We start from the raw sequence: 27540 nt of genomic DNA, 5'->3' as shown, positions 1-27540 counted from the left end.
CCTTCCTTAGATAAGGAGACCAAAACTGTACACAGTACTCCAGGTGAGGGCTCACTAAAGCCCTGGACAATTGTAGCATGATCTCCTTACTCTTGTACTCCAACTTCCTTGCAATAAAGGCCAACATACCATTTGCCTTCCTAATTGTTTGCTGAACCTGCATGCTAACTTTTTGTGTTTCTTGTACGAGGACACCCAAATCTATCTGAAAACCAACATTTAATAGTTTCTCACCATTTAAAAAATATTCTGCTTTTCTTTTCCTCCTACCAAAGTGAATAACCTCACATTTCCCCACATTATACTCCATCTATCTGCCACCTTCTAGCCCACTCCCTTAGCTTATCTATATCCCTTTGCAGACTCTTTGTGTCCTCCTCACAACTTACTTTCCCACCTACCTTTGTATCGTCAGCAAACTTGGATACATTACACTCGGTCCCTTCATCTAAGTCATTAATATAGATTATAAATAGCTGAGGCCCAAGCACTGATCCTTGCGGCACCCCACTAGTTACAGCCTGCCAACCTGAAAATGACCCGTTTATCCCAATTGTCTGTTTTCTGTCCGTTCCACTATCCATGCTAATTTATTACCCCCAATCCTAAGAGCTCTTATCTTGCGTAGCAACCTTTTATGTGGCACCTTAGGGAGTGCCTTTTGAAAATCCAAATATACTGCATCCACTGGTTCCCCTTTATCTACCCTGCTAGTTACATCCCCAAAAAACTCTAATAAATTTCTCAAACACTATTTCTTTTTTCATAAAACCACATTGACTCTGCCTAATCATGTTACGATTTTCTAAGGGCCCTGTTACCACTTCCTTAACAATGGAGTCCAGCATTTGAGGTCCTACAGCCTCAAAGGGATTCAGGCCAGCTCTTAACTGATGTAAGTTCCACTGAGGCTTTGCAATGGCATAAGAGGCAGAATTCTTGGGATAGCTCAAGGAAGACCCCTCAATACGCTCTTTTGGCATAGGTCAGATGATCTGCCCCTGGCCCCCCACTGTAATTTAAAAGGCCAGGGCAAACAACGCTGAATCCTGGCGACATTGGGTTCCACCCCAAAATCAGGCTTTCTGCACTTTTTGGGACCTAGATTTTCTGTAACTATCTATCTTAAGTAGAAAATAAAAGCACACTAATGTTTTAATTTCAGAATTGACCAGCTCCAAAAGTTGTTTCATATTTCATGTTGCAAGCAGCAATTTTCCAAATACTCAAAACATGAAGGTGTTGCATATAGAGGCAGGATAACTTCCATGTATGTTTATGAATGCAGCTTTCCACTACACATCACTTAGATACACATGGAATAAAATTGTTACCTAATTAGATATGTCAAAGCATTGCAAAAGATCTCAATATGTTTGCAGTTGATAGAAGCTCGGTAACCATTGGTAACGGAATATTTACATAAATTAGTGCTCTCTTAAGAAAGACATCAGTGACCTACTGTCTGCAGGTAGACATGGTTGATTCATGGATTCCTGCATTATCCCTGAAAACAGCCTGTAGCATAGAAGTTATTATCTGCTATGACTTTTTCTTATTCATTCTCGGGATGTGGGCATCACTGGCAAGGCCAGCATTTATTGCCCATCCTTTGTTGCCCTTGAGAAGGTGGCAGCGAGCCTTCTTCTTGAACGGCTGCATGTGGTGAAGGTACTCCACAATGCTGTTAGGTAGGAGGTCGCAGAATTTTGATTCAGCGACAATGAAGGAATGGAGATAAATGTCCAAGTCAGGACGGTGTGTGACTTGGAGGGGAACGTGCAGGTGGTGTTGTTCCCATGCACCTGCTGCCCTTGTCCTTCTAGGTGGTGGAGGTCCTGAGTTTGGGAGGTGCCGTCGAGGAAGCCTTGGTGAGTTGTTGCAGTACATCCTGTAGACAGTACACACTACAGCTACAGTGTGCCGGTGGTGAAGAGAATGGATGTTTAAGATGGTGGATGGGCTGCCGATCAAGTGGACTGCCTTGTCCTGGATGAGCTTCTTGAGTGTTGTTGCAGCTGCTCCCATTTAGGCAAGTGGACAGTATTCTATCACACTCCTGACTTGTGCCTTGTAGGTGATGGAGAGACTTTGGGGAGTCAGGAGGTGAGTCACTCGCCACAGAATATCCAGCCTCTAACCCGCTATAGTAGCCATGGCATTTACATGGCTGGTCCAGCTGAGGTTCAGGTCAATGGCGACCCCCAGGATGTTGATGGTGGGGGATTCGGTGATGGTAATTCCATTGAATGGCAAGCGGAGATGGTTAGACTCTCTCTTGTTAGTGATGGTCATTGCCTGGCACTTGTGTGCTGCAAATGTTACTTGCCACTTATCAGCCTAAGCCTGGATATTGTCCAGGTCTTGTTGTATGCGGGTACGGACTGCATCATTAGCTGAGGAATTATGAATGGAGTTGAGCACTGCAATCATCAGTGAACAGCCCCACTTCTGACCTTATGATGGAGGGAAGGTCATTGATGACGCATTTGAAGATATTGGGCCTAGGATGTTGCCCTAAGGAACTCCTGCAGCAATGTCCTGGGGCTGAGATGATTGGCCTCCAACAATCATAACCATCTTCCTTTGTGCTAGGTATGACTCCAGCCACTGGAGAGTTTGCCCCCTGATCGCCAATGGCTTCAGTTTTACTAGGGCGCCTTGGAGCCACACTTGGTCGCATGCTGCATTGATGTCAGCATGACCTACACAGTTACTGGTAATGCAGATAAAATTACAGGTTAAAATTGTAAATTATTCTGCAATTCCACACATGGAACTTGTCTGCTGGGCCTAAATCCCATTTTCTTACTAAAAAATTTGTGCTTAACCATTGAGTTTTGTTTTGATGGTACAGTATCCTTTTGGATTCCAGTTCAAAAAGGATCATTGCTGATTCAAGGCCTATATCTGCAAGACAGAATAAAGACTGTCTTCATGTGAACACTTTTATACTACTGTTGTAATATAGAACCACAGACTCACAGAATATTACAGCACAGAGCGGGCCATTCAGCCCATCAAGTCTGCTCCAGTATTTTTCTCCACTTCCCTCTCTCTGCTTCAAGTTAGATGAATTCAGTGCTTAACACTTGAATATATAATCACAGATTGCACTTGGGTGTTTTACTGTTTCACCCTTAACAATGAGTTCATTGTTTCTTAGTCATTTGGAGAGGGGTGGAGTGGGGAATGTTACTATTAGTTATGAATAATTCAAACAAATGGTACATTTGTCATCTGTGATTTTATTGGCAGTAAAAAGGGTTACCACTGTCCTTAAATCTACCAGACATTGTCACTGATACAAAATCTACAGATAAATTTCCCTCATCTCTGCCTTTCCTTCTCCCTTCATACACAAATATATAAAAATACCAGGCCAGTCCACACTCATCATTATGCTAAAGTTGCCAAAACAAATGTCTGGCCCTATTTTATACCTTTCATTGTTTTTTTTCACTTTAGGTCACAAGAATAAATGATGCAGTGTTGGTTAGTGGGTGATGGTTAAGATATTTAATAAAATGGTGATTGGTGTTTCCCCTTTAATCCAATCCCTTGTGTACGTGTGTACATGAGGCCACTTTACAAAACGGCTCTCAAATTAGTCAAGTTCACTCATATAAACCATGAGAATAGACAGGTAGGAAGTCTGGAAAATTAAAAAGAATTACGCTGATGCACTGGGTGAGGCAGATGTTGTTCCAAAGAAAATGCCATCTCACAGTATTTAAACTTATCTGTGTCCAAATATAGTTCATTCTGCAGGCAGTATTAAATTACAACCCTGACAAGTGCACTGTTTTCAGTTGCCACAACAACAAAAATAGCAGGAGAGTTCATAAAGGGATCATGCCAGTCTGATGCAAATCTCCTGATACACAGTTGTGTTGAAACTAAGGAACCAGAGAGGGAGGGTTTATTGCCTAAGACTGGAGTAAGTAAGTGCAATGTCTTACTTGGGACTTTTATTGTGAATCAACTGTAGATTTATAAATGGATGCAAATTTGCAATTGTTGTGTAGATAGGACATAAAACTGGAGGTCAGGAGCACTTTCAGGGTAATGTACTCCAGGAGAAGCCCTGACTGATCTGAATTATTCCAAACCTGATCTAGGACTGCCTGATGCTGGTCAAAAATGGGAAAATAGTTCATGATCCTTCATCTTGTTAAATGACACAAGAAGAGAAAAACTTCACCTTTAAAACATATTTTTCTTCACAAAAATAGTTTTAAAAGTATTTCAATAGAAACCATTTACGTATTTTCAGGTATAGATACTGTAAGTATTTGTTTTTAATGTTCTTTTTATCAGGGAGTTTGGTGAGAAGTGTCTATCTGGATTGTTTCTCCTTTGGTTCACAACCTCAGAGTGAACACATGAGCCTGATTTTCCAATTGCAGCCAAACAGGGGCTGTGCACTCTCTCACTGGCAGAGTTGGGAGGGGGCTGGCCTGGCCTAATTTTCTGATTTAGGCCCCTCCCCTTAATTTGAATGGTCTTCCTGCGCATGAAAAATGTTTCCAAGGAGTTGGGTTTGGAGGCTGGTTGGCTGAAAGTCAGAAAATTGGGACAGCTAGCTACAATTAAAGGGTGCTGCTTAGCTTTAAAGGGGAGAAAAAAAGTGCTGTGGCTGGGTGAAAATGGAGGTGCAGGAGACACTTTGACAGGTGAGATGAAGGAGGGTGGCCCTCTTTGGAGCAAAAGGCCACCCTCAACTGAAAATTGAGCCCAAGCTGCCTGGGAGGAGTTAACCAGGTGAATCAATGCATTTTCCTGTATTTTCCATCTACCTAGATCATCTAACTATATATTGGCATTGAAGAATTCAGTTGGCATTCTACAATTATACTGCTCAATTGTCTGCCAGAATTTGGGCTTATTAGAAATTCTAAATATTACTTGATATTTGGATGATGTTTGATACACTAAATATAGGTCTTCATGGAAATGAAAGTAAATGTATTAGACATTATTCCTGATAATTAATTATTCATCTGTTTATTTTCTAAATCTGACATTAGGCTATATACATACAATTCGGCTTAATGCAACTCTGTTGTGCCACCTGCAGGTCAGTATTATCAGTAGCGTCAGTGCCTAGGTTTGCATTGTGTATTATATAAACAGAAGTTGTGTTGAAAAAGGGCCCAGTGCCAATATCCACAAAACACTTAACAACAATGCCTCTGTTTAACTAGCAGTAACAAATAAACAAAGGCATATAAAGAAATCTATGTAAATGTTACTTCAATACAGGCCAAGACCGACAGACAATGGCTTTGCTGTTCGAGTAGTGTACATGATTCTGCACCCACAAACTTCCTGGCCCCGGTATTAGAGTGGAGGCGGGTTGGGGGGGGGGTTGAATGGGTGCGCGGGTAACCTGACCAATAAAAAAGGTCTGTTTCTCACACGATCGCGATTCAATTGGTGCCACTTAACGTGGCTTCCGGGTTTGCTGTCCGAAAGCTGCGCAGTGGGTGGAGCTCTATTTAAAGGGGTATTGCTCCAATGGCTTTTCCTGGAGCAAACACCCACACACCACAATAGAGCAGCACAGGGGCAAGGCTGCTCCAAGATTCAACGGTGCCTCACTCCAGGTGCTACTGAAAGGGGTGAGGAGGAGGAGGGATCTGTTTTACCCGGCGGACAGGAGGAAGTGGCCTGCCTCTGCCACCAAGAAGACCTGGCTCGAGGTGGCAGAGGAGGTCACCAGCAGCAGCAACATCTCCCGCACCTGGATCCAGTGCTTCAATGACCTAACTAGATCAGCCAAAGTGAGTACACTTACTGAGTCTCCTACATTCCATCTTCCACATCACTGCCTCCACCCCCCAACTCATTCTGCACTGCCAACATTATTTTATCACATCACTCCTCACATCCACTTAAGGCTCATCCTCAACTTACCTGCACTTCCTCACCTCCCCATTAGTCACCCCACCACTACCACTCACCCCAATCCTCATCCAATGTGATGTCTCTGTCTCATACTCACCCTCTGGTGCATCTCTTTCATGGTCACCCTTACCCAAACCAATGCATTCATCAGTTGGCCACTTCACCATCACTCATTCACACGTCTGTTCTTTCTCCCCTTCCAGGAGAAGAGAGCGTAAAATGCACGGGAGAGGGCGCGGACCGGAGGGCGGCCAGAACAAATCGTTGTCCTTACAGACATGGAGCAGGAGGCGCTGGAGCTCAGCCGAACACTCGAGTGTCTGTCCGTCAGGGACGCCGAGACTGGAAACCCACAAACGTCTGGTGACACAACTTTAACATTCATCACACACAAAATGAATTGATGTTAACATGCCTTGCCATCTTCAGCACCTCAGCATGCTCATCGCAACATGACACATCTGTGATGATGCTTAATATTGCCTTCTGTTCTCTTTCAGGGCCTTCAGCGACCGCTGTGATGGCAGAGGGCGATTCCTCAGAGGACCTGCCGACCTCGGTGCACCGTCACACCTGAGCAAGCCATCCACTAGCGCAGATACTCACACCTCGGTGGGTCCTAGTCCTCAGGTAGTTGGGTTGGCATCTGGTGAGTTACTGCACACATGTGAGCACGAGCAGACACTGGTGGCAGGGGCAGCTGTGGAGAGTCCGCATCAGTGGATGCACTCCTCTCCAGGCTCTGCTCAGCTGGACACAGATGCAGAACCCTGGGGGCCATCTTTAATAGGAGAATGATCGAGGGACAGCAGCACATTTGCGAGGTACTGAGGTACTGGAACAGGTGCCACGCGCACTCTCCACAATAGGATGGAGGAGTCCAACTCCTGCATGAGTGGAATGGTGGCACGGGTATGGGAGGGAATCTCTGAGATACTGTCACAGGGATGTGAGGGAACCTCTGAGATAGTGTCACAGGGACGTGAGCAACTCTCTGAGATACTGTCACAGGGACGTGTTGGACTGTCTGCGATGGAGAGAAGGCTAGCCTCCGTTGAGCTTCAAGCACGGCTCACAAATGAGTCCATTAGGGCCCTTACAATGGCTGTTCGAACTCCAGCTGAACAACTTTCTGCCGCCTTAAACAGGCAGACAGTTACACTAGCACTGGCCTTACAAGGCATCACACATGTCCTCCAAACTGTTGTCCAGCAAAGTGGTAAGAGTGATGTGGCCCTGGCCCAGGGGAGGGACGATGGCGAAAGTGGACATGGAAGTGGGGACGCCACTCAAAGCGCCCCCATGTCTCACCCGTTGCCCCCCTCTCAACCAGTACCCGCAATACTGCCTCCTGTCCAGGTGGCCGAGTCTGCCCCTGCACAGATGCAGGTGGAGCAGTCTTTGGAGGGGCCCTCACGTGCTCCAAAACCCAAAAGGCGTAGGCCCAAAGCATCTAAGCAGTCAGGGCATGAACAACAGCAACCTGCCACTACCTCTGCTGCAGCCACAGGGGATGCACCACGTAGACGTAGTCGGAAGAGAAAGGCAAAGGTTTTGTAAGCATGAAGGGGATACACAAGGGTATTTGACAGACTGTCATGTTTTTCATTTATATTTGCTTTTTGTTAAAATCACATTAAATGTTATGATTGTCACCACCACTGCCACGTCTTGGCCATTCTTGACTGGCTTTTGTGATAGGGCCCTTTCATGAGCTTCACCATGAACGGCGACACTTGATGCCAACCATTGGGTCACTTTACAGTGGGTGTATGTGTAGTCACAGGATTGTTTTGTGTAGGGGAGGGGCTGGTGTGGGCGCTGCTCTTTCCAGGTGGTTTGAGGTCTGGACTCTTCACACTTTCTGATGCCAGATGAGCTGCTGCTCTGCCCATGGGTTCCTCCTGCTCCTCCTCCTCCTCCTCTTCAATGTGGATGGCAGATGTGGATGGGGCCTCCTCAAGTGGCACCCCTCTCTGTTGTGGCATGTTGTGCAGGATACAGCACACTACTATAATGCGTCTCACTCTGTCTGGTGCATATTGAAGTGCTCCCCCAGAATGATCAAGGCACCTAAATTGCATCTTGAGCTGCCCTATAGCATGCTCAGATGTAGGCCTGGTAGCGATGTGGCTGTCCTTATATCAACACTGTTGCCCGGTGATGGGGATCCTCAGAGATGTCATGAGACACATATGTAGGGGGTATCCCTTGCCCCCGAGGAGCCAGCCCTTAAGGGTGTTCGGTGCGTGGAAGAGAGGCGGGATGTTGGATTCCCTGAGAATGAAGGCACTGTGCCAGCTGCCAGGGAATCTGGAGCACATGTGAAGGAATCTCTTGCGGTGTCACAAACGAGCTGAGTGTTAATGGTGTGACACCCCTTCCTGTTGATGAACAGTCCTGGCTCATGTGGAGGTGCTCGTATTGCTATATGGATGCAATCGATTGCACCCTGCACCTGTGGGAAGCTAGCCATAGAGTGGAATCCAACTGCCCTCTCCGTCTGGCTTTGGGGAAGTTGATGTACTTCAGGGCGCTGCGAAACAAGCCGTCGTGACCTGCCTTATGCGCTTGTGTGCAGATGACTGAGACACCCCGGCGATGTCCCCAATGGCACCCTGGAATGATCCGGAGGCGAAGAAGTTGAGGGCAGTGGTGACTTTGACAGCGGCAGGTAAGGAGATGCTGCTCGGCCCAGCCGGGAGCAGTTCGGCATGAAGGAGGCTGCAGATGTCTGCGACTACCTGGTGAATGACTCTGAGCCTCCGTACGCACTGCTCCTTAAAGAGGTCTAGGAAGCTGAGCCTTGGTCTATAGACCCTGTGGCGAGAGTAGTACCTCCTGCGATGTTGCTCTCTCTGTTGTTGCCCTCTGTGCTCTTGTGCAGGTGCCTGTGGCGCAGCACTGTGTTGTGGAGCTCCAAGTGGCAGAGGAGGACGCCGTGCCTGGCGAGGCTGGTGATGTTGCTCGTCCTCGGATGTAATGGTGAATGCATCCATGGCGTCCCCCCATCCTGATGGTGTGAGTTTGAGGGGATCCACAAAGTAGTTAAATATGTGTAAACAGAAGAATTTTGAGTGGAAAGTAAGAATTTTCAGTGAATACACAAAGATCTCGCAGCCAAAACTTTGCCTGAAAGAACTGAGTGCCCTGCTGCATATCAGCTTAATCTTTTTCCCTTTTCCTACACTTTCACATCAAAAAATTTGTTTGGAGATTTACCATTAATTTCTATGGTTTGTAAGATGCATAAACTAGTTGACCTTTGAACTAACTTATATATCCCATTCTAATTTATACTAATATCGGCCAAACTAATTATTGCAGGATGCAGTAAGGCACCAATTGAAGTGATTAGCTCCTGCCAGTCATCAAAGGTGAAGTCAGACACAGTGATACATTAATACTAGTTTATTTAACTACATTAATGATAACACAATGAACATCATCATTAAAATTAAGCATTGAGGAGTATATAAAGTACTTTGGCATTTTTATCAACTGAGATGTCTAAATCCAGTATCTCGGCAGTAGCTTGGTTTGCTTTATAAACGTATTATACAGCTATCTTCAGTGTTCAAAATTGTAGTACGACATCAAGACCAAGTTTACTGCTCACATTCAACATGATGTGGAGATGCCGGTGATACACATTCAACATGTCACTGACAAGTTTTCAGCATTTGGCTATTCCTCTAAAATCTGAGCATAAAACTTACAGGCTTAGAATTTCCTCTGGGCAAGCGGTGGGCGGGGGGGGGGGGGGGGGGGGTGGGTGGAGGTGAGAGGGGACAGATTGGCCTGAATGGTGAGGCCTCGGGTGCACCCAAAATTGGGCCTTGGGTAACTGATTTAAGGGGATGGGGAAGGGGGGTGATCAGATTGGGAGGTAGTGATGTCAGGGGAGGAGGTAACGATATCTGGGGGATGTAGGGGTGGCGGGGAGGAGGAAGCGGTGGTGATCGGGGGAGGGGAGAGCAGTGGGCACTAACGGCTTATGTTCTTTGAATGTGGGGTCTGGAGGAATACTCCTGTTCCTCCAGGCTCCACATTCAAGTAAGTATATTTTAAAATCTTACCTTGTTGGCAGCAGTTTTTAATCAATATTATAATTCTTGGTCCTGGACTAGGAAATAGGTGCTTGGAATTTCTGTGGTGTTCTCTAGTGGAAAATCATCATAACTTTTGGGGAAATGGTGTAAACAGCTAAAATTGGCCATTCAAGCCATTTCCCCTGGGGTTCTGCTGCTCTCTCACTGAAGTTGCAGTGGGAGATTGGGAGGAATCTGCAGACATTCAAGGCCAGTTTTTTTATTGAAGGAGAATTAGCCAGTGGATAGCCGATGGGTAAGATATTAACTAATGGCTATCACTATTTGTGCCTGGGGCCTTCCTAATTAATGACATCCTAACTTCGTCTGATGTTAGAGGCTCTTGTCTCAGCCTAGGGCTTTTGATTACAGTTCACAGTCTTCAGATCCAATTATGGAAATGATATAATGGGTCACACTACTGCAATGATAATAATCAGAGATAGTAATCACAGAAACATGGAAATTTCACCACAGAAGGCAGCCATTGTGCCTGTATCAGTGCTAGCTCCACATCAAAGCTTGCTAGTCTAATCTCATTTTCTTGGTCCTTCCCTGTAGTATTACTAGATTATAGTAAATGGAGCTCAAATTTAGTATGTATAAACAGGGTCAATAGTTGGCTCCAAAAATCCTTGGGCAGCAGTTATGACAGGATTGTACCCACAAGGGACATCCAGTGGTGACCCTGTAGGAATATGCAGGGTCAAAGAGAGATCTTTTCATTTAACTATCCATGGTGAGTGCCCGCATCACTAGGGAAACATCTTGGGTACCACCAGCCAGCATGGGCTAGAAAGTCTGCTATCTCCTGCCATCCAGGAGGGAATAGCTAGGTTCCCCCTCAGAAAGAAGATTTAAAGTGTTCCTCGGGCCCTTGGTGATTGATAATCTATATTAAAAAATCCAGTGGGAGTGCGCTGGAAGGGCCATAGAATTTTGGCCTGAATAAGGAGTTTATATTGATAAATCTGTTTCTGTGCATGGCTCTACAGACAAATAAGAAATAAATATTGTCTTCTATAGACTTCACGTGAAAAGTCAGCATATGCTTGCTGGGATACAACTGGTTGATGTTGCTGTAGTTTTCACTGTTGGTACTTTGCTTCTACCTCCTGAGTGCAGCTTTGCATCCCTAGTTAAACAGCTGTGCATCACTTTACATGGACAGTTGCCAGCTTCTCCCATCCATTAAGTTTGATGGAACACTCGGACAGGATCTGCTCCAAAGTGCCCTTATAATGTTTCTTCAGCTTATGGTTGAGGACTCATTTATTTTGATAACGTGCCCATCTCAGTTGTATATGGATCAGCATTGACTCAATACCATGAGCCTGTGCCATAGTGGGCATCTCAAGTGTTCAGGATTTTGTTGAGTTTTTTTTTTATCTTCATGATGGTACAAAGATGCCGTAGGTGGAGCATTGGCTAGTTCATGGAAGTGGCATTGGTAACAGGTCCACATGTCATAACCATTACACAGGCTGGAAATAACTACAGTACTATGCACCTGAGCTTAGTCTTGAATCAAATTCCATAGGGTCTCCAGACTCGATTTTTGAGTCATTAAAATGCTGAGCATGCCTATTTGATTTGTGTCTGTCCCTTTTGGTCGATGAACACGTTATTAGACAACACATGACCAAGGTATAGGAATTGTTTCACAGGTTTCAGAATGACTATTTTTATGGAGATGGATAGTTCTTTATAAGGGGTTGGAAGGTGCATACTGAACCATTACTTCCATTTTGGTAAGGCTATAGCTTCTGGCTGCTCTTCCAAACCTTTCAGCCATCAGCTGGAGTGCAGTTTCAAGGGACATAAACTATAAAACACATAAACTGAACTAATAACGCTTACTAAAACCTGTGGGCAAAAAAACAGTGCTTAGACACTAAATTTTACAGCAACCTTATACTGTGTGATGTGTACACTGTATGGGTTAGAAGCATTAACAAATAAACTTCCAAAAACCGTTAATAGGTCATTGTTTAATATAAGTATTAATTTAAGTGTAATATTTGCTCAGGCATCAACCAATTCCCCCCTTATTCTAATGGGAAAAATCATTGGCTGGAATTTGCTCCAAAAATAAAACAGAGAGCTGCTATTTAAGGGCAATGGAAGAGTAACTTCCGGCGCAGTCAAACATGCAAATCCAGAAGTTGCTCTACGAGATTCCCTGCTTGTCCGAAAGTTGCACAGGAAGGACAGCTCGCGGTGAAATGAATGGTCCAGTGCAAAGTTGCTGCACTGCCCAGCTAGAAACAAACTAATCTACACAGAAAAAGGTATGCTGGGTTTTTTTTAGATCTAAACTAACTTTTAATAGTGTGGTAAGTATTAATGACTGCCAAACAACTTCTCTGGCACTGAAAATTAACTTTTAAAAATATGGAGTCTCATTCCTTCCAGTTTTAATTGTTGTTGCACATTTAAACATTTTTTTTTTACTTTTTATTTCTGTCTCTTTTATCTCTGTCTTTTAATTCAATATTTCTTACCCTCTCTTTATTTTGTTTCCTCTAACTGGTTTTACATTGAATTAACTGTTGTAGCTTGCACTTCTTGGTCTGACTCTGCGCGCGCGGCTTGTCAAGGATGCTTCAACTTGATTGGTTGAGGGGACAGAGAGCACCTTTCCCTGTTCACACAGCTCACAGATTCCCGGGAGAGGACGCTGCACTTTTTGCAGCTCCCCATTAGAGGACGTTCCCACATTAAAGCCCGTGGATTTATTGTGGGCAAGTTTAAATCGAATGAGCGGCGGGCACCGTTTGTTCGCTGCTCAGGGCACATTCCGGGCCGTTGCTTCATATGAACATTTTACATGGGTAACTGATTCACTTGCTCAATGATTAGTCAGCATTGCACCAATCCCATTATTAATTTCTGATGCCACGTGTATGGGCAAATTAGGAAGATTAGAGTATAGAAGGGTAGGAATGTAAAACAAAAACTGATGTAATTACTGTTAATCAGTAGTCTCTGCCATAGAGCACTACCTTTTGCTTGCCACCATTTTGTATTTGGTATATGTTTAACGTCATTAACTATTCCTAAGAGTAACCAATAATATAGGATACTAGGACCTTTCCATCTGATTCTACATTGGGTACATCTTTATCTAAACCTCTTTTCCTTCTGGCTGTATTAAATATTTCTTACTACCTGCTTCATTGCCATTCCTACATTTCCCCTCATCACCACTGTTGTAGCTATCGAATTTGTACTGTCAAGAACAGGGAGCATTAATAGATGGAATACTGAAGAATCATTAGTGCTAGTGAAAGAAATAAGACGATTTGACTGCAATTTGAGGATATTGAGATTAAACTCTATTTGAGTGAAGTACGGAAAAATTAGAGTTGTGATGGACAGAAAGATACATGGGAGACTTAGTTGGCAGGAAGAGGCTTGAGATTAAAAGGGAGCTCATAAGAGAGAGAGGACTTAGTGTCAGTGGTGGAGAGGAGGGTGTGAAGTAACTGAGAAGCATGAAGATGATTACTCAGAAATAGTAACCACGGTCAGTCATTTAGAAAGTGGAGATAGTGATTTTAAAGGCACAGAATTGGGAATAATTCAGGCTGGTGTTGGGCAAGAAGGAGGAGTTACAGATTAGTTGCAGCTGCTGTTTTTACAGAGGCAGGTATCAGTTTAAAATAAATGGTTTCATATCTCTTAAAATAGTAGAAGAAATTTCATTCAAATTCACTAAATACATTAATATTCAAATAGCCTATTATCAAAGCAAAGAAGTAAAATTTGGAGACATGGAAAAGATGGAAGGATCTCAGATATGGAGCAGCCAAGAGTCTCTCAACACAGAATGGCTGGACAGCTAAGAGATAGAATGGGTGAAGGGGATCTCAGACATGTGCAGTAAGAATCTCATGGATATAGCACAGGTGTAGGAGTCTTAGGGCCATAGTAAATGGTCTTAATTGTTGCGCTGATTCTGTCATTTTCAAAATTGTGAAAACTGACACTTTTATTGAACCAGTTATGTACTTTTGCAAAGTAAAATGTTGGCTGAGAAAATGTGCTATGAAAAAGATTATGCAGCATCTTCTCATGGATTTCTTTACTTTTCATCTTCTGGGGGTGCATGGGAGGAAGGGGGGAGGGTTCAGGAAAGAGAATGGAATTAAGAGGGGAAGAGAGAGTCACTGGGACAGAAATGGGCAAGAAAGAGACTTGAGAGAAGGAGGGGAGAAAGAGTTCATTATTCTTTTCTGATTGGATTACTAGATGTATGTACATTTTACCCTTATAAGGCTAATATAGATTCTCAGCTAAGGCAATGTCCCTAGTAATTGTTACTGGGACTTTTCACGTTGTATTTGATTTTCTTCTATTAGGTCCTCATTGAAGCAGGGACTTTATTACAGCATGTAATAAGAACATAAGAAATCGGAGTAGGAGTAGGTCACATGGCCCCTCAAGCCTACTGCGCCATTTAATCAGATCATGGCTGATCTTTGACCTCAATTCCACTTACCTGCCTGATTCCCCTAGAGTCCAGAAATCTGTCTATCTCAGCCTTGAATATATTCAACGACTCAGCATCCACAGCCATCTGGGGTAGAGTTCCAAAGATTCACAACCCTCTGAGTGAAGAAATTCCTCCTCATCTCAGTCTTAAATGGCTGACCCCTTATCCTGTGATGATGCCCCCTAGTTGTCGACTCTCCAGCCATGGGAAATAACCTCTCAGCATCTACCCTGTCAAGCCCCCTCATAATCTTATATGTTTCAATTAGATCACCTCTCATTCTTCTAAACTCTAGAGAGTATAGGCCCATTCTACTCAACCTTGCCTCATAGGACAACCCTCTTATCCCAGGTAATAAATGCTGTACTGTGGCGAAGTTGAATTGTGTGTGTTTTCAAAAAAATACAACAGTCAGAGTTTTATTTGCATATAGTTGATCAAATGTATCCTTCTGTGATGTAAGCTATTTAGAACTTTTACAAAGTATTGTTACTTTGATCTCTTGCTAATTTAATGGAATGGACCCAGTCCTGCAGAGCTTAATGGCAGCCATTTTATGTCTTTGAATGGCTTAATGCAAACCATCAGCTGGAGATGGGTTAATTATTTTAGTTCTGGGGCACCTACAGTACAAAAATGATTAGATAAAGGAAAAACTGTGCTCTCCATGGAGGTTTTACTATTAAGTGACCTCTACTGTTCCACTTCTTCCATTTGTGTTTCTTGAAGTGGAACTAAAACATTGCACAGACCCTTACAGCATATTCATCTCTCATCATCTGTACATGTAGAACAGTTTTGTCATGCCTAAAACAGCTTGAAAAATAAAAATGAAATAATAGGCAGGATGTTTAATTATGAGCTTCACCAACCTGAAGAAGACACATAAGGAATAGATAGTCAGTGTATGATAACAGTCAAATCTCAAGACTTAAATTGTAATATAAAAGTATAATCACCGAGTGCTCTCTATAATGAAGCATTTCACCATTTAAGCCATAAAAGTCATTTTGCCAAACAATTTTCTGCATGGATCAGAATTATGCATGAACTGTTTCTATCAGCTAGGTAGAAAATATGATTAATTCATATCTTTATCACATTCATTTATTTTGAAACCAAGCCAGTCTATGTCAAAGAGGACACAAAGCAAGTTACAAATTTAAAACCTCTTATAAAAAAACTAATTACCTTTTACAAAAGAAGTATTTACTGAAAAAGATTAGATTTTTCATACATTGCTGCTTCATGCAGCAGACCAAGCACTGACAACACAGATAATTGGGAGAACTGCCATGCTTGAATGCAAAATTGTATAATTGCATGTTATAAATGAATCAGGCATCATAAAGAATGGAGCAAAGGGGTACTGATTTGATAAATTGGAATTCTGTATTTTAAGAAAATTTGGATTTGACTGTACATATAATTAGAATTTGTGCAGGTGTCTTATTCATCATTTAAAAAGATGTGTATTTTTTTTGTAAAACTTTCTCTTCCTGTAATCTATTATATTGCTCTGTTGTCATATTGTTCTGAAAACCTCCCTGCTCATTGATATGTGATGCTGAGCAATACAGAAAACACTTGATAACTCTCAGTGTTTTAGGTAACAGAAGATATGACTGTTAATGGTGAATCTCAGACAAGATTGTTCCAAATAGAATGTGTTTAATGTTGTACTGTATAATGTTGTATATAATGACCTGTGTGTTGTTTACTGTTGGGTTAGGCTTAGGGTCAGCCTAAAATTGTGATAGGAATGTGCTAAAAGTTTCTACACTATGAAGTTCCTTTGTTTGCTATTTTTATGGAAGTTTTAATTATTTTAAATGGGGTAGTACCTCTACTATAATATTGGACAAAGAACTGTCATGTGAACAGGGCTTGTACACTAATGCTGCAAATAAATTCTTGGCAATTGATAGTTGCTTTGGCTAAACAATGTTTAGTTGATTATTTCTGGTACAGAATGTTCTGGCTAATTATAACTTTTGAGTTCTGTTAGTTCAGTTAAACGTGTCTGATGATTCCCAAATGTAATTACTCACATGTCACTGGTTTTCTGCTGGTGATATCCGAGAGTATATTTAAGTCTACTTTAGTCATCTTCTGGACAGACCACTGTGGCTCGAAACAGACATTTATAGAATGAAGTCATATATAGTAATTTGTTTTTGCCCTGCAGCTTCAGTGTTATTTTATGGATTTACTGACTGAAACCCACAATGTATTATCATTTTTATTACCAAAACCTAGAAGGAACTAAGCTGCCCTTGCCCTTCTGTATCACTGTGCCTTTAACAGGGTCAAATAACTTTAACAACAAGTGAAGTATTTACTTGAAAACTTGCCTCAATGTAGGTAATATAAAATAACATTTTCGTGTTTCAAGTCTAAATAACTCAGTCCGCAATCTAAACTGAATCAAGCAAGAAAGTTCCTGAGCAGAGGCTACAGCATCTCCGAGCAAGAGGGAGGAAAATTGGAGTACAGTACCTGCACAGTCCCTGCTGACTCCGAGCCACAGACAGCATTGCACCCAGGCCTCGAGTATGCGGCTGTTAAGCAAGTCAAAGAATGCAAAGGGGTTCAAAAAATACAAAAATAACGGAGAGAACTTGTGTAAATACCATCATAAAGTAATAAAAGCCTATTTCCCAATATCCCCACCATCACAGAAGCCAGTCTTCAGCCAATTCGATTCACTCCATGTGATATCAAGAAACGGCTGAGTGCACTGGATACAGCAAAGGCTATGGGCCCCGACAACATCCTGGCTGTAGTGCTGAAGACTTGTGCTTCAGAACTAGCTGCGCCTCTAGCCAAGCTGTTCCAGTGCAGCTACAACACTGGCATCTACCCGACAATGTGGAAAATTGCCCAGATATGTCCTGTCCACAAAAAGCAGGACAAATCCAATCCGGCCCCATCAATCTACTCTCAATCATCAGCAAAGTGATGGAAGGTGTCGTCAACAGTGCTATCAAGCAGCACTTACTCACCAATAACCTGCTCATCGATGCTAAGTTTAGGTTCCACCAGGACCACTCGGCTCCAGACCTCATTCCAGCCTTGGTCTAAACATGGACAAAAGAGCTGAATTCCAGAGGTGAGGTGAAAGTGACTGCCCTTGACATCAAGGTAGCATTTAACTGAGTGTGACATTAAGGAGCCCTAGTAAAATTGAAGTCAATGGGAATCAGGGGGAAAACTCTCCAGTGGCTGGAGTCATACCTAGCACAAAGGAAGATGGTAGTGGTTGTTGGAGGCCAGTCATCTCAGCTCCAGGACATTGCTGCAGGAGTTCCTCAGGGCAATGTCCTAGGCCCAACCATCTTCAGCTGCTTCATCAATGACCTTCCCTCCATCATAAGGTCAGAAATGAGAATGTTCGCTGATGACTGCACAGTGTTCAGTTCCATTCGCAACCCCTCAAATAATGAAGCAGTCCGTGCCCCCATGCAGCAAGACCTGGACAACATCCAGGCTTGGGCTGATAAGTGGCAAGTAACATTCGCGCCAGACAAGTGCCAGGCAATGGCTATCTCCAACAAGAGAGTGTCTAACCACCTCCCCTTGACATTCAACGGCATTACCATCGCCAAATCCCCCACCATCAACATCCTGGGGGTCACCGTTGACCAGAAACTTAACTGGACTAGCCATATAAATACTGTGGCTACAAGAGCAGGTCAGAGGCTGGGTATTCTGCGGCGAGTGACTCACCTCCTGACTCCCCAAAGCCTTTCCACCATCTACAAGGCACAAGTCAGGAGTGTGATGGAATACTCTCCACTTGCTTGGATGAGTGCAGCTCCAACAACACTCAAGAAACTCGACACCATCCAGGACAAAGCAGCCCGCTTGTTTGGCACCGCATCCACCACCCTAAACATTCACTCCCTTCACCACCGGCGCACTGTGGCTGCAGTGTGTACCATCCACAGGATGCACTGCAGCAACTTGCCAAGGCTTCTTCAACAGCACCTCCCAAACCCACGACCTCTACCACCTAGAAGGACAAGAGCAGCAGGCACATGGGAACAACGCCACCTGCACATTCCCCTCCAAGTCACACACCATCCCGACTTGGAAATATATCGCCGTTCCTTCATCGTTGCTGGGTCAAAATCCTGGAACTCCCTTCCTAACAGCACTGTGGGAGAACCTTCACCACACGGACTGCAGCGGTTCAAGAAGGCGGCTCACCACCACCTTCTCAAGGGCAATTAGGGATGGGCAATAAATGCCGGCCTCGCCAGCGATGCCCACATCCCATGAACGAATAAAAAAAAAATCTCAGTTATATAAGTTGGTTTTCTGTCTATTTGTCCAACTGTAGAAACACTGGGGTTGATTTTCATGGCCTCCACCAGGTAGGAACAGGGCGGTCGCGCTCTGAAAAATTGCAACGCCAAACTTATTGTTCCATTCCTGCTCCCATCATGGAAATGAGTGACCAGACTGCTGTCCATTTCGAGCTGGAGGTTACTTGTAATATGCAAATCAGGGTCCTACATCATTTTTAGGACGCTGATGCCATTTTCAGGTAACGTTGGACAGAGCATGCACAGTGCCTAACCAGCGATCACCTGCTTTGTACCCAGTGAACTGCTGATTGACTATTGCATATCAGTCCCCAGTGGTGGAATGGAAAGATCCAGAAAAATAAATATTCATGGCCAATAGCAGAGCTATCCCTGTGGTCAATTTCATCTGGATATCAGGCTGGAATGTATGGCATAACTCCATTATTGCCTTCCCAATGTAACGGAGCTTACAAAGGCAGATTTACCAGGTAACTATGCCTGCATCTGTGGACCTGGTTGCTTGGGTAAGGGCAGGATTGAGCAGTCCATTTGTGGTGTAAACACACCTGCCTCTTTCTCTCCTTAGATCTTTGTCTTCCTCTTCCAAAATACGAGAGATTGTGAGGAACAAGCGGAGGAATTGCCACGTTATGAATTCTGATTGGAGCATCCAAACTTGCAACTCTCGGAAAACCTGAAATGGAAAAGGCAGGCAAAAAATGCATCATCAAGTGTGGAAAAAAATCCAGAAACAAAGGCAGCAAAAAATTGCAGCAAAACTAATACAGAAAGCAAAATTAGTGACAACATCACCAACATATCTTTAAGAATTCAATACGTTGGATTTTCTGACTGGCTTTATTTTAATGCTAGCAGTAACCCTTACTGCCGGTGTGCTAATCAGGAAATCGAGGCTCACCACTCAAAGGCCAGAACACAACTTCCCATCGTCACCTATTTTACAAAGGCTGGCGTAGTGTATAGGCAAGAGACCTGGAAATCTAGCCTTCAGATATTGTCTTTACATCATTTTTATTAAACTTTTGCAAATGTCAGGCACATGAACCTGGACTAAAGTCCAGCTGGAAGATCACACTCAGTGGGAATTGGGTGGGAATTGTGCTTGGGTTCCTTACTTGATTTCCTGGGCTGCATTCGAACTTTCTGTACCAGAGGGACTCAATTCGCCGACTCAGCCCTGTGATTGTACGTCACCTCAAATAGTTTTGTTTTATCTGCAATTCTCGCAATCTACATTGTGGCATTCATTCTGGTAAGGTATTTTTAACGGGTTGATTTTTCATTCAATCAATGTAATAACAATGCCTGCTATAGATTTAATCACCTGTTTTTCTCTCAGTTTAATAGTCATAAGAATATTTTAACAGCTAATATAGAGTAGGCATATTAGATCTGTGATGTGGGATTAATCTTGTTAGCATTTTGATCTTATTAGTTGATTTAATATCAACTGTTTATGAATATTCTATAACAGCTTTTAATATATGCACTTTTTAATCATATTAACTTTCTACAAAACCTCATATGACACTATATAAACTTCAACCTTTCTACATTAGAATTCTGGGGGACATCTTTATGACTGCCAGCACTCTTTGAACAAGCTAAAACGTTATTTTGAATCACTAAAGCAGTAATAGTTGGCAAAGGTCTTAATTCAAAGTTTGTTCTTAACTCTTTTATACGATTACAATTTTTGATCCTAAATGAAATTATTCTATCCTAAGCAGAAATCAAAATACAGTAACCACAAAAAATCTTTCGTCAGCATGTAGTTAAGAATAAAAGGAGTTTCAGTCTTAAAAGCTGTCCTCTTTCTGGGATCTAATAATGTTTTTATTATTGACATTCTATTACAATAATGATAATCCAGACAAGGTCTAATCTGTTTGGGGCCAGAAACATAATTTATTGAACAATGATGGTTCACATATTGATATACTGTAGGGTGTAATGAGGTGAAAAAAGTATCTGTAAATGATTGGTAAAAGGGTGAATTGTTTCTCAAATTTTTTTTGAAAGGGTGTCAGATCCTAAAATGCAAAAGTAATTTTGCAATTTGGTTACTGCTACAGATTAATATAATTAAAATATTTATGTTCAATATATAATCCAGCTACATCAGTATTGTTTCTATTCATAATTGACTGAGCTTCTTGACAGTATCCACTCATTCATGTTTTTTACATCTGAAAATTATTGGCTGGAAAGTTAGCTGAATTGCCTTGATCTTTGACCTCTTTTGTTTATTCATACATTTTGGGATGTTTCTGGCCCCAAACAGATTAGACCTTGTCTGGATTAGCAGAGGAACTAAATGTTTCTCGTGAAACAATCGAATGCAAGCAAGGTAAACAGAGGACAACTTGGCAGTAGCAGGATTGGATTTAAAACCATACAATAAAAGGTTTGATTCTACAGTTCATGTACTACAGTTGTGATAATGTTTTTCAGCCCTCTGCCTGGTGCTGTATCTCACAGCGACACAGCATTCCACCCAGGGATGAAGAGGAGGGAAAGTGATTGAGGTAACATGCATTGACTGACATTGGCGGTGGTTTGAAGAAATTCTTGGCTTGGACCTGTCTATGCTCTCGGAGAAAATCAAGTATTAACCAAGGAAAACGGTCATGAACAATCCTAACTTTAAATGTCAATGAGCCATGACAGCATTCCAAATTCGGTCAATTTCTGTTCACAAAGCGTTCCCATAAGCCCAGATTATGCATCAATGATTAAATGAATGCCTTTGGCTTGATTTCAAATTGCTAAGCCTTTCTATGAATTTAGGATCAAAATGTATCTATAAAAATACAAGATTAGCAAATGCTTACTGTAAATTCTCATACATAAAAGAGTCCATAAAATTGGAATTTTCCAGAAATTATGGTCTATACATTGAAATAATACAAGTTGAGATACATTTCCCAAGTATTCTAACTAGTAATTAGGAATGTTTTCCACTTATGGCTCTCAGAGGATTACCTGGGAATAGCACATAGAAAAAAATGGGGCAGGGAGGATTGCACACACATAATGCAGCCCACTTAACTAAAGTTATTGGATGGAACATTGGGTGGGCTCGGTTATGGTGTGTGATCTGCCCCACCTAATTTTCGTCCATGCACATTACCCAAGTAATTCTTTATGCTGAAGTGCAAGTAAAGGAAAGTTTACAGGAACATAGGAACAGGAGTAGGCCATTTAACATCACCGAATCCCCCACCATCAACATCCTGGGGGTCACCATTGACCAGAAACTTAACTGGACCAGCCATATAAATACTGTGGCTACAAGAGCAGGTCAGAGGCTGGGTATTCAGCAGCAAGTGACTCACCTCCTGACTCCCCAAAGCCTTTCCACCACGTACAAGGCACAAGTCAGGAGTGTGATGGAATACTCTTCACTTGCCTGGATGAGTGCAGCTCCAACAACACTCAAGAAACTCGACACCATCCAGGACAAAGCAGCCCGCTTGATTGGCACCCCATCCACCACCCTAAACATTCACTCCCTCCACCACCAGCGCACAGTGGCTGCAGTGTGTACCATCCACAGGATGCACTGCAGCAACTCGCCAAGGCTTCTTCAACGGCTCCTCCCAAACCCACAACCTCTACCACCTAGAAGGACAAGGGCAGCAGGCACATGGGAACAACACCACCTGCACGTTCCCCTCCAAGTCACACACCATCCCGACTTGGAAATACATCGTCGTTCCTTCATCATCGCTGGGTCAAAATCCTGGAACACCCTTCCTAACAACACTGTGGGAGAACCTTCAACACACGGACTGCAGCGGTTCAAGAAGGCGGCTCACCACCACCTCCTCAAGGGCAATTAGGGATGGGCAATATATGCTGGCCTCGCCAACGTCGCCCACATCCTATGAACAAATAAAAAAAAAAGCCCCTTGAGCCTGTTCCACCATTCAATGAGATCATGGCTGATCTGTGACCTAACTCCATTATCCTTAGCCCCATATCCCTTAATATCTTTGGTTAACAAAAATCTATCAATCTCAGATTTAAAATTAACAATTGAACTAGCATCAACTGTCATTTGCGGAAGAGAGTTCCAAACTTCTACCATCCTTTGCACGTAGAAGTGTTTCCTAACTTCACTCCTGAAAGTACTGGCTCTAATATTTAGGCTACGTCCCCTAGTCCTAGACTCCCCAACCAGCGGAAATAGTTTCTCTCTATCTACACTATCAGTTCCCCATAATATCTTGAAAACTTCGCTCAAATCACCCCTTAATCTTCTAAATTCCAGGGAATACAACCCTAGTTTGTGTAATCTTGCCTCGTAATTTAACCCTTGGAGTCCAGATATCATTCTAGTAAATCTACACTGAACTCCCTCCAAGGCCAATATCTCCTTACAAAGGTGCAGTGCCCAGAACTGAACACAGTACTCCAGGTGTGGTCTAACCAGAGCTTTGTATAGCTGTAGCATAACTTGTACCCCCTTATATTCTAGTTCTTTAGATATAAAGGCCAGCATCCCATTAGCCAGTTAATTTGCCCTTAACTGTCCCGTTGCTATCATGACATGAGTCAAATACAGCTTGACAGTTGAAATGGATGTGCAAATATTGCAGGCCTCCAGAAATGGAGAAAACGAAACCTGGCTGCAACTGTAAATTTGTAGGAAACGCGTATTGTAAGGAAAGCATTGACTATACCAATAAAACCGAACCTCTCTGGAATTGGAAAGGGAGACATTTCCAGCAAGAAATATGCACGCCTACTGTCAATCTTGTCCTGTGTTTGAAATGGTGTGAATAAATTGTGAATTGATGTATCCAATGCATGAATTGACATAGCAGGGCTTGAATAGCACACATTTTCCTTGGATTCAAAAGTGTTTTCTGTAGATAAACCTGTTATATCTGTGTGGTTTCCTTTCTCGGCAACACTTGCAAAAAAAAAAGCATTTTGTTTCTTATCAGCCAAGCTGTCTTACTAGATCAGAATCAGAAATGGTATTGAAGGATGGTACTTTTGGCAGAAGACCCTGCTGCTCTGGAGGCCTACCTAGTTGAGACAATTCTTGGAGTAGTCCTGCAAACCCTTGAAGGTATATGCATGGGTATATATGTGCCATGTGGTAAGCATAGTAAAGTACATCTGATCTATATCTCATAGCATCCAGGCATTAAAGAAAGGAACTCATGCAAGATGTACTACCTGACTGCACAGTAATATTAATGTGCACTCTGTTGCCCCATGTAGTTTCTAAAAAGGTGGAGATGCATTATTCCGGTTGCTGTAATCTCCCAGGAGCAAGAAGAACTGCAGGAAGAGTGTTTACCCTCCACATATTTTAGTGGCATTGACTCACCTAATTCACAGATTAGGAACATACAGCATGGATCGCTTGGTTAAGATGACAATATTAGTGGCGAGGCCCATTTACCAGAGCCGTTTTCAGAGAGGCTCAGAGGAGTTGAGCAGAGGCACAGTCATTGTGAATCTCCTTGTGACGTAATTTAGCAAATGGATCTCTCAGCAAGTCTGACAGACCCATACATCTTGCTTCAGATCATAATAATCTCTACATTATGGACCAGAAATTGCTCACTCACAGACGCCGTGCCTGAATTGCGTCCTGTCTCTCCACCGGTGAATCGATTATGCAAATTCGCAAATGCGCAAAACCCCAAAATCGCAAACATGCTCCCATTGGTTCGCTGGTGTTTGATAGTTCAGAATTAAAGGGACATGGTACGCAAAAATCAGAGAAATCATATAACATTCGTAAACTTACCCATCTGCCCAGCTGGAACGAAGATACTTACACCACCAAAAGGTACGCTGGAAAATACCAGCCCTACACTACTTTTTAAAAACGTGGTGACTGTTAGTGTCTGCGAAACAACAAAAATTTAAATTCTAAAAATGTGGAATGTCAAATTACTCTTATTTTAATATTTTTTCATCATTAAAAAAAAATTTAAAATTAAGAATTTAAAAACTTTTTTATGCTTTTAAGTTCTGTAAGTTTCACTAAATTAAATTATTTGCTTGGCTTTTTATAAGATATGTTAAATTTTTATTTAAACTAACATACAGAAGTTTACTTTAAATGAATGAGTTTTACTTGCCTGCTTGTGGGCGTGATTTCTCTACTTGACAGATTCTGTGGGCGTGGCTTCCATTGAGAGGTTGAGAGCTACGTTGATAGCACGTTTCAGGAAGTGGTCACCCTGCAGCTTAAGAAAGTGCAGGCACAGAGGGACTGGGTGACTGCCAGACAGACAAAAAGGACCAGGCAGGTAGTGCAGGAGTCCCCTGAGGGCAACTCACTCTCCAACAAGTATTCAGTTCTGAGTACTGGTGAGGGAGAGGGCTCCTCTGGGGAGTGTAGCCAGAGCCAAGTCCACAGCACCATGGGTCGCTCAGCTGTACGGGGGTGGGGGTGGGGAGGAGAAAGGTCAGGAGAGCAATAGTGATAGTTATGGGAGCAGACAGGCGTTTCTGCAGCCGCAAACGTGATTCCAGGATGATATGTTGGTATGTTGCCTCCCTGGTGCCAGGGTCATGGATGTCATTGAGCGGCTGCAGAACATTCTGTGGGGGGGGGGGGGGGGGGGGGCGGGGGAGAGTGGTGGGGGAGGGTGAACAGCCAGAGGTCGTGGTCCATATCGGTACCAACAGCATGGGTAGAAAGAGGGATGAGGTCCTGTAGGCAGAGTTTAAGGAGTTAGGAAAGAGATTAACAAGTAGGACCTCAAAGGTAGTAATCTCTGGATTACTCCCAGTGCCACGCGTTAGTGAGTATAGAAATAGAAGGATAGATCAGATGAATGTGCGGCTGAAGAGATGATGCAGGAGGGAGGGCTTTAGATTCCTGGAGCATTGGGACTGGATCTGGGGGAGGTGGGACCTGTACAAGTCAGATGGGTTGCACCTCAACTGGGCCAGGACCAATATCCTTGCGGGGAGGTTTGCTTGTCCAGTTGGGGAGGGTTTAAACTAACTTGACAGGGGGATGGGAACCTGAGAGGAGATTCAGAAGGGAGAGTAACAAAGCTGGAAGTGGAAGGCAGAAAAGTAGTACATGAAATTGGAAAGCAGCGGAAACAAAGGCCAGCAGCAAATAAGGTCAAAATAGGAAAAAATGTAAACAAGGCAAAATTAAAGGCACTTTATCTGAATGCATGCAGCATTCGCAACTAGGTAGATGAATTGACGGCACAAATAGAAGTAAATGGGTATGATCTAATTGCCATTACAGAGATGTGGCTGCAGGGTGACCAAGGCTGGGAACTGAATATTCAAGGATATTTGATATTTAGGAAGGACAGGCAAAAAGGAAAAGGAGATGGGGTAACACTGTTAAAAAAGGATGAGATCAGTACAATAGTGAGAAAGGATCTTGGCTCAGAAGATCAAGATGTAGAATCAGTTTGGGTGGAACTAAGAAACAGCAAGGGGCAGAAAACATTGGTGGGAGTTGTTTATAGGCCACCAAACAGTAGTGGTAATGAAGGGCATGGTATAAAGCAGGAAATTAGAAATGCATGTAACGAGGGTAATGCAGTAATCATGGGGGACTTTAATCTACATAGAGATTGGGCAAACCAAATTAGCATGAATAATGTGGAGGATGAATTCCTGGAATGTATAGGAGATGGTTTTCTAGATCAGTATTTTGAGGAACCAACTAGGGAACAGGTTATTTTAGACCTAGTATTGTGCAATGAGAAAGAGTTAATTAATAATCTTGTTGTAAAAGAGCTCTAAGGGAAGAGTGATCATAGTATGATAGAATTCTTCAATAAGTTTGAAAGTGATGTGGTTCAATCCAAAACTAGGGTCTTAAATCTAAACAAAGGAAACTACGAAGGTATGAGGTGCAAGTTGGCTATAGTTGATTGGGGAACTACATTAAAAGGTATGATGGTAGACAGGCAATGGCTAGCATTTAAAGAATTAATACATAATTTGCAACAAATATATATTCCTTTAAGGCACAAAAACCCAACAGGAAAAGTGGTCCAACTGTGGCCAACAAGAGAAATTAAAGATAGTATTAAATCAAAGAAAGAGGCAGATAAAGTTGCCAGAAAAAGGAGTAAGCCTGAGGATTGGGAGCATTTTAGAATTCAGCAAAGGAGGACCAAGAAATTGATAAAGAAAGGGAAAATAGAATATGAGAGTAAACTAGCAAGAAACATAAAAATGGATTGTAAAAGCTTCTGTAGGAATGTAAAAAGGAAAAGACTGGCGAAAGCAAATGTGGGTCCCTTACAGACAAAGACAGGAGAATTTATACTGGGGAATAAGGAAATGACAGAGAAATTAAATAAATACTTTGTGTTTGTCTTCATGGAAGAAGACACAAAAAACCTTCCAGAAATACTAGAGAACCAAGGGTCTGGCAAGAATGAGGAACCGAAGGAAATTAGCATTAGTAATAAAATAATACTAGAGAAATTAATGGGACTGAAAGTCGATAAATCCCAAGGACCTGATGATCTACATCCCAGGGTTTTGAAAGAGGTGGCTATAGAGATAGTGGATGCATTGGTTGTCATCTTCCAAAATTCGATAGATTCTGGGACGGTTCCTGCAGATTGGAGGGTAACAAATGTAACCCCACTATTTAAGAAAGGAGGGAGAGAGAAAATAGGGAACTACAGACCTGTTAGCCTGACATCAGTAGTAGGGAAAATGCTAGAATCTATTATAAAGGATG

General features: G+C 42.7%; 1 long non-coding RNA gene across 3 annotated transcripts; it reads left to right on the top strand.

The window, feature by feature from the left end:
* The first annotated feature begins 3865 nt into the window (after positions 1-3865).
* Positions 3866-23574, top strand: LOC137340312 (uncharacterized). Of its 3 annotated transcripts, XR_010966771.1 has the most exons (4): positions 3866-3944; positions 8492-8584; positions 19399-20085; positions 21288-23574. It is a non-coding gene; the product is annotated as an uncharacterized lncRNA (long non-coding RNA). The 3 variants fall into 3 exon arrangements; XR_010966773.1 differs by lacking the exon at positions 8492-8584 and having other exon boundaries at positions 3885-3940; XR_010966772.1 differs by lacking the exon at positions 8492-8584 and having other exon boundaries at positions 3918-3944.
* The last annotated feature ends 3966 nt before the right edge of the window (positions 23575-27540 follow it).

This window comes from Heptranchias perlo, chromosome 21 (assembly GCF_035084215.1).
Source record: "Heptranchias perlo isolate sHepPer1 chromosome 21, sHepPer1.hap1, whole genome shotgun sequence".
Classification (NCBI taxonomy): Eukaryota; Metazoa; Chordata; class Chondrichthyes; order Hexanchiformes; family Hexanchidae; genus Heptranchias; species Heptranchias perlo.
This window is presented reverse-complemented; position numbering and strand designations above follow the sequence as displayed.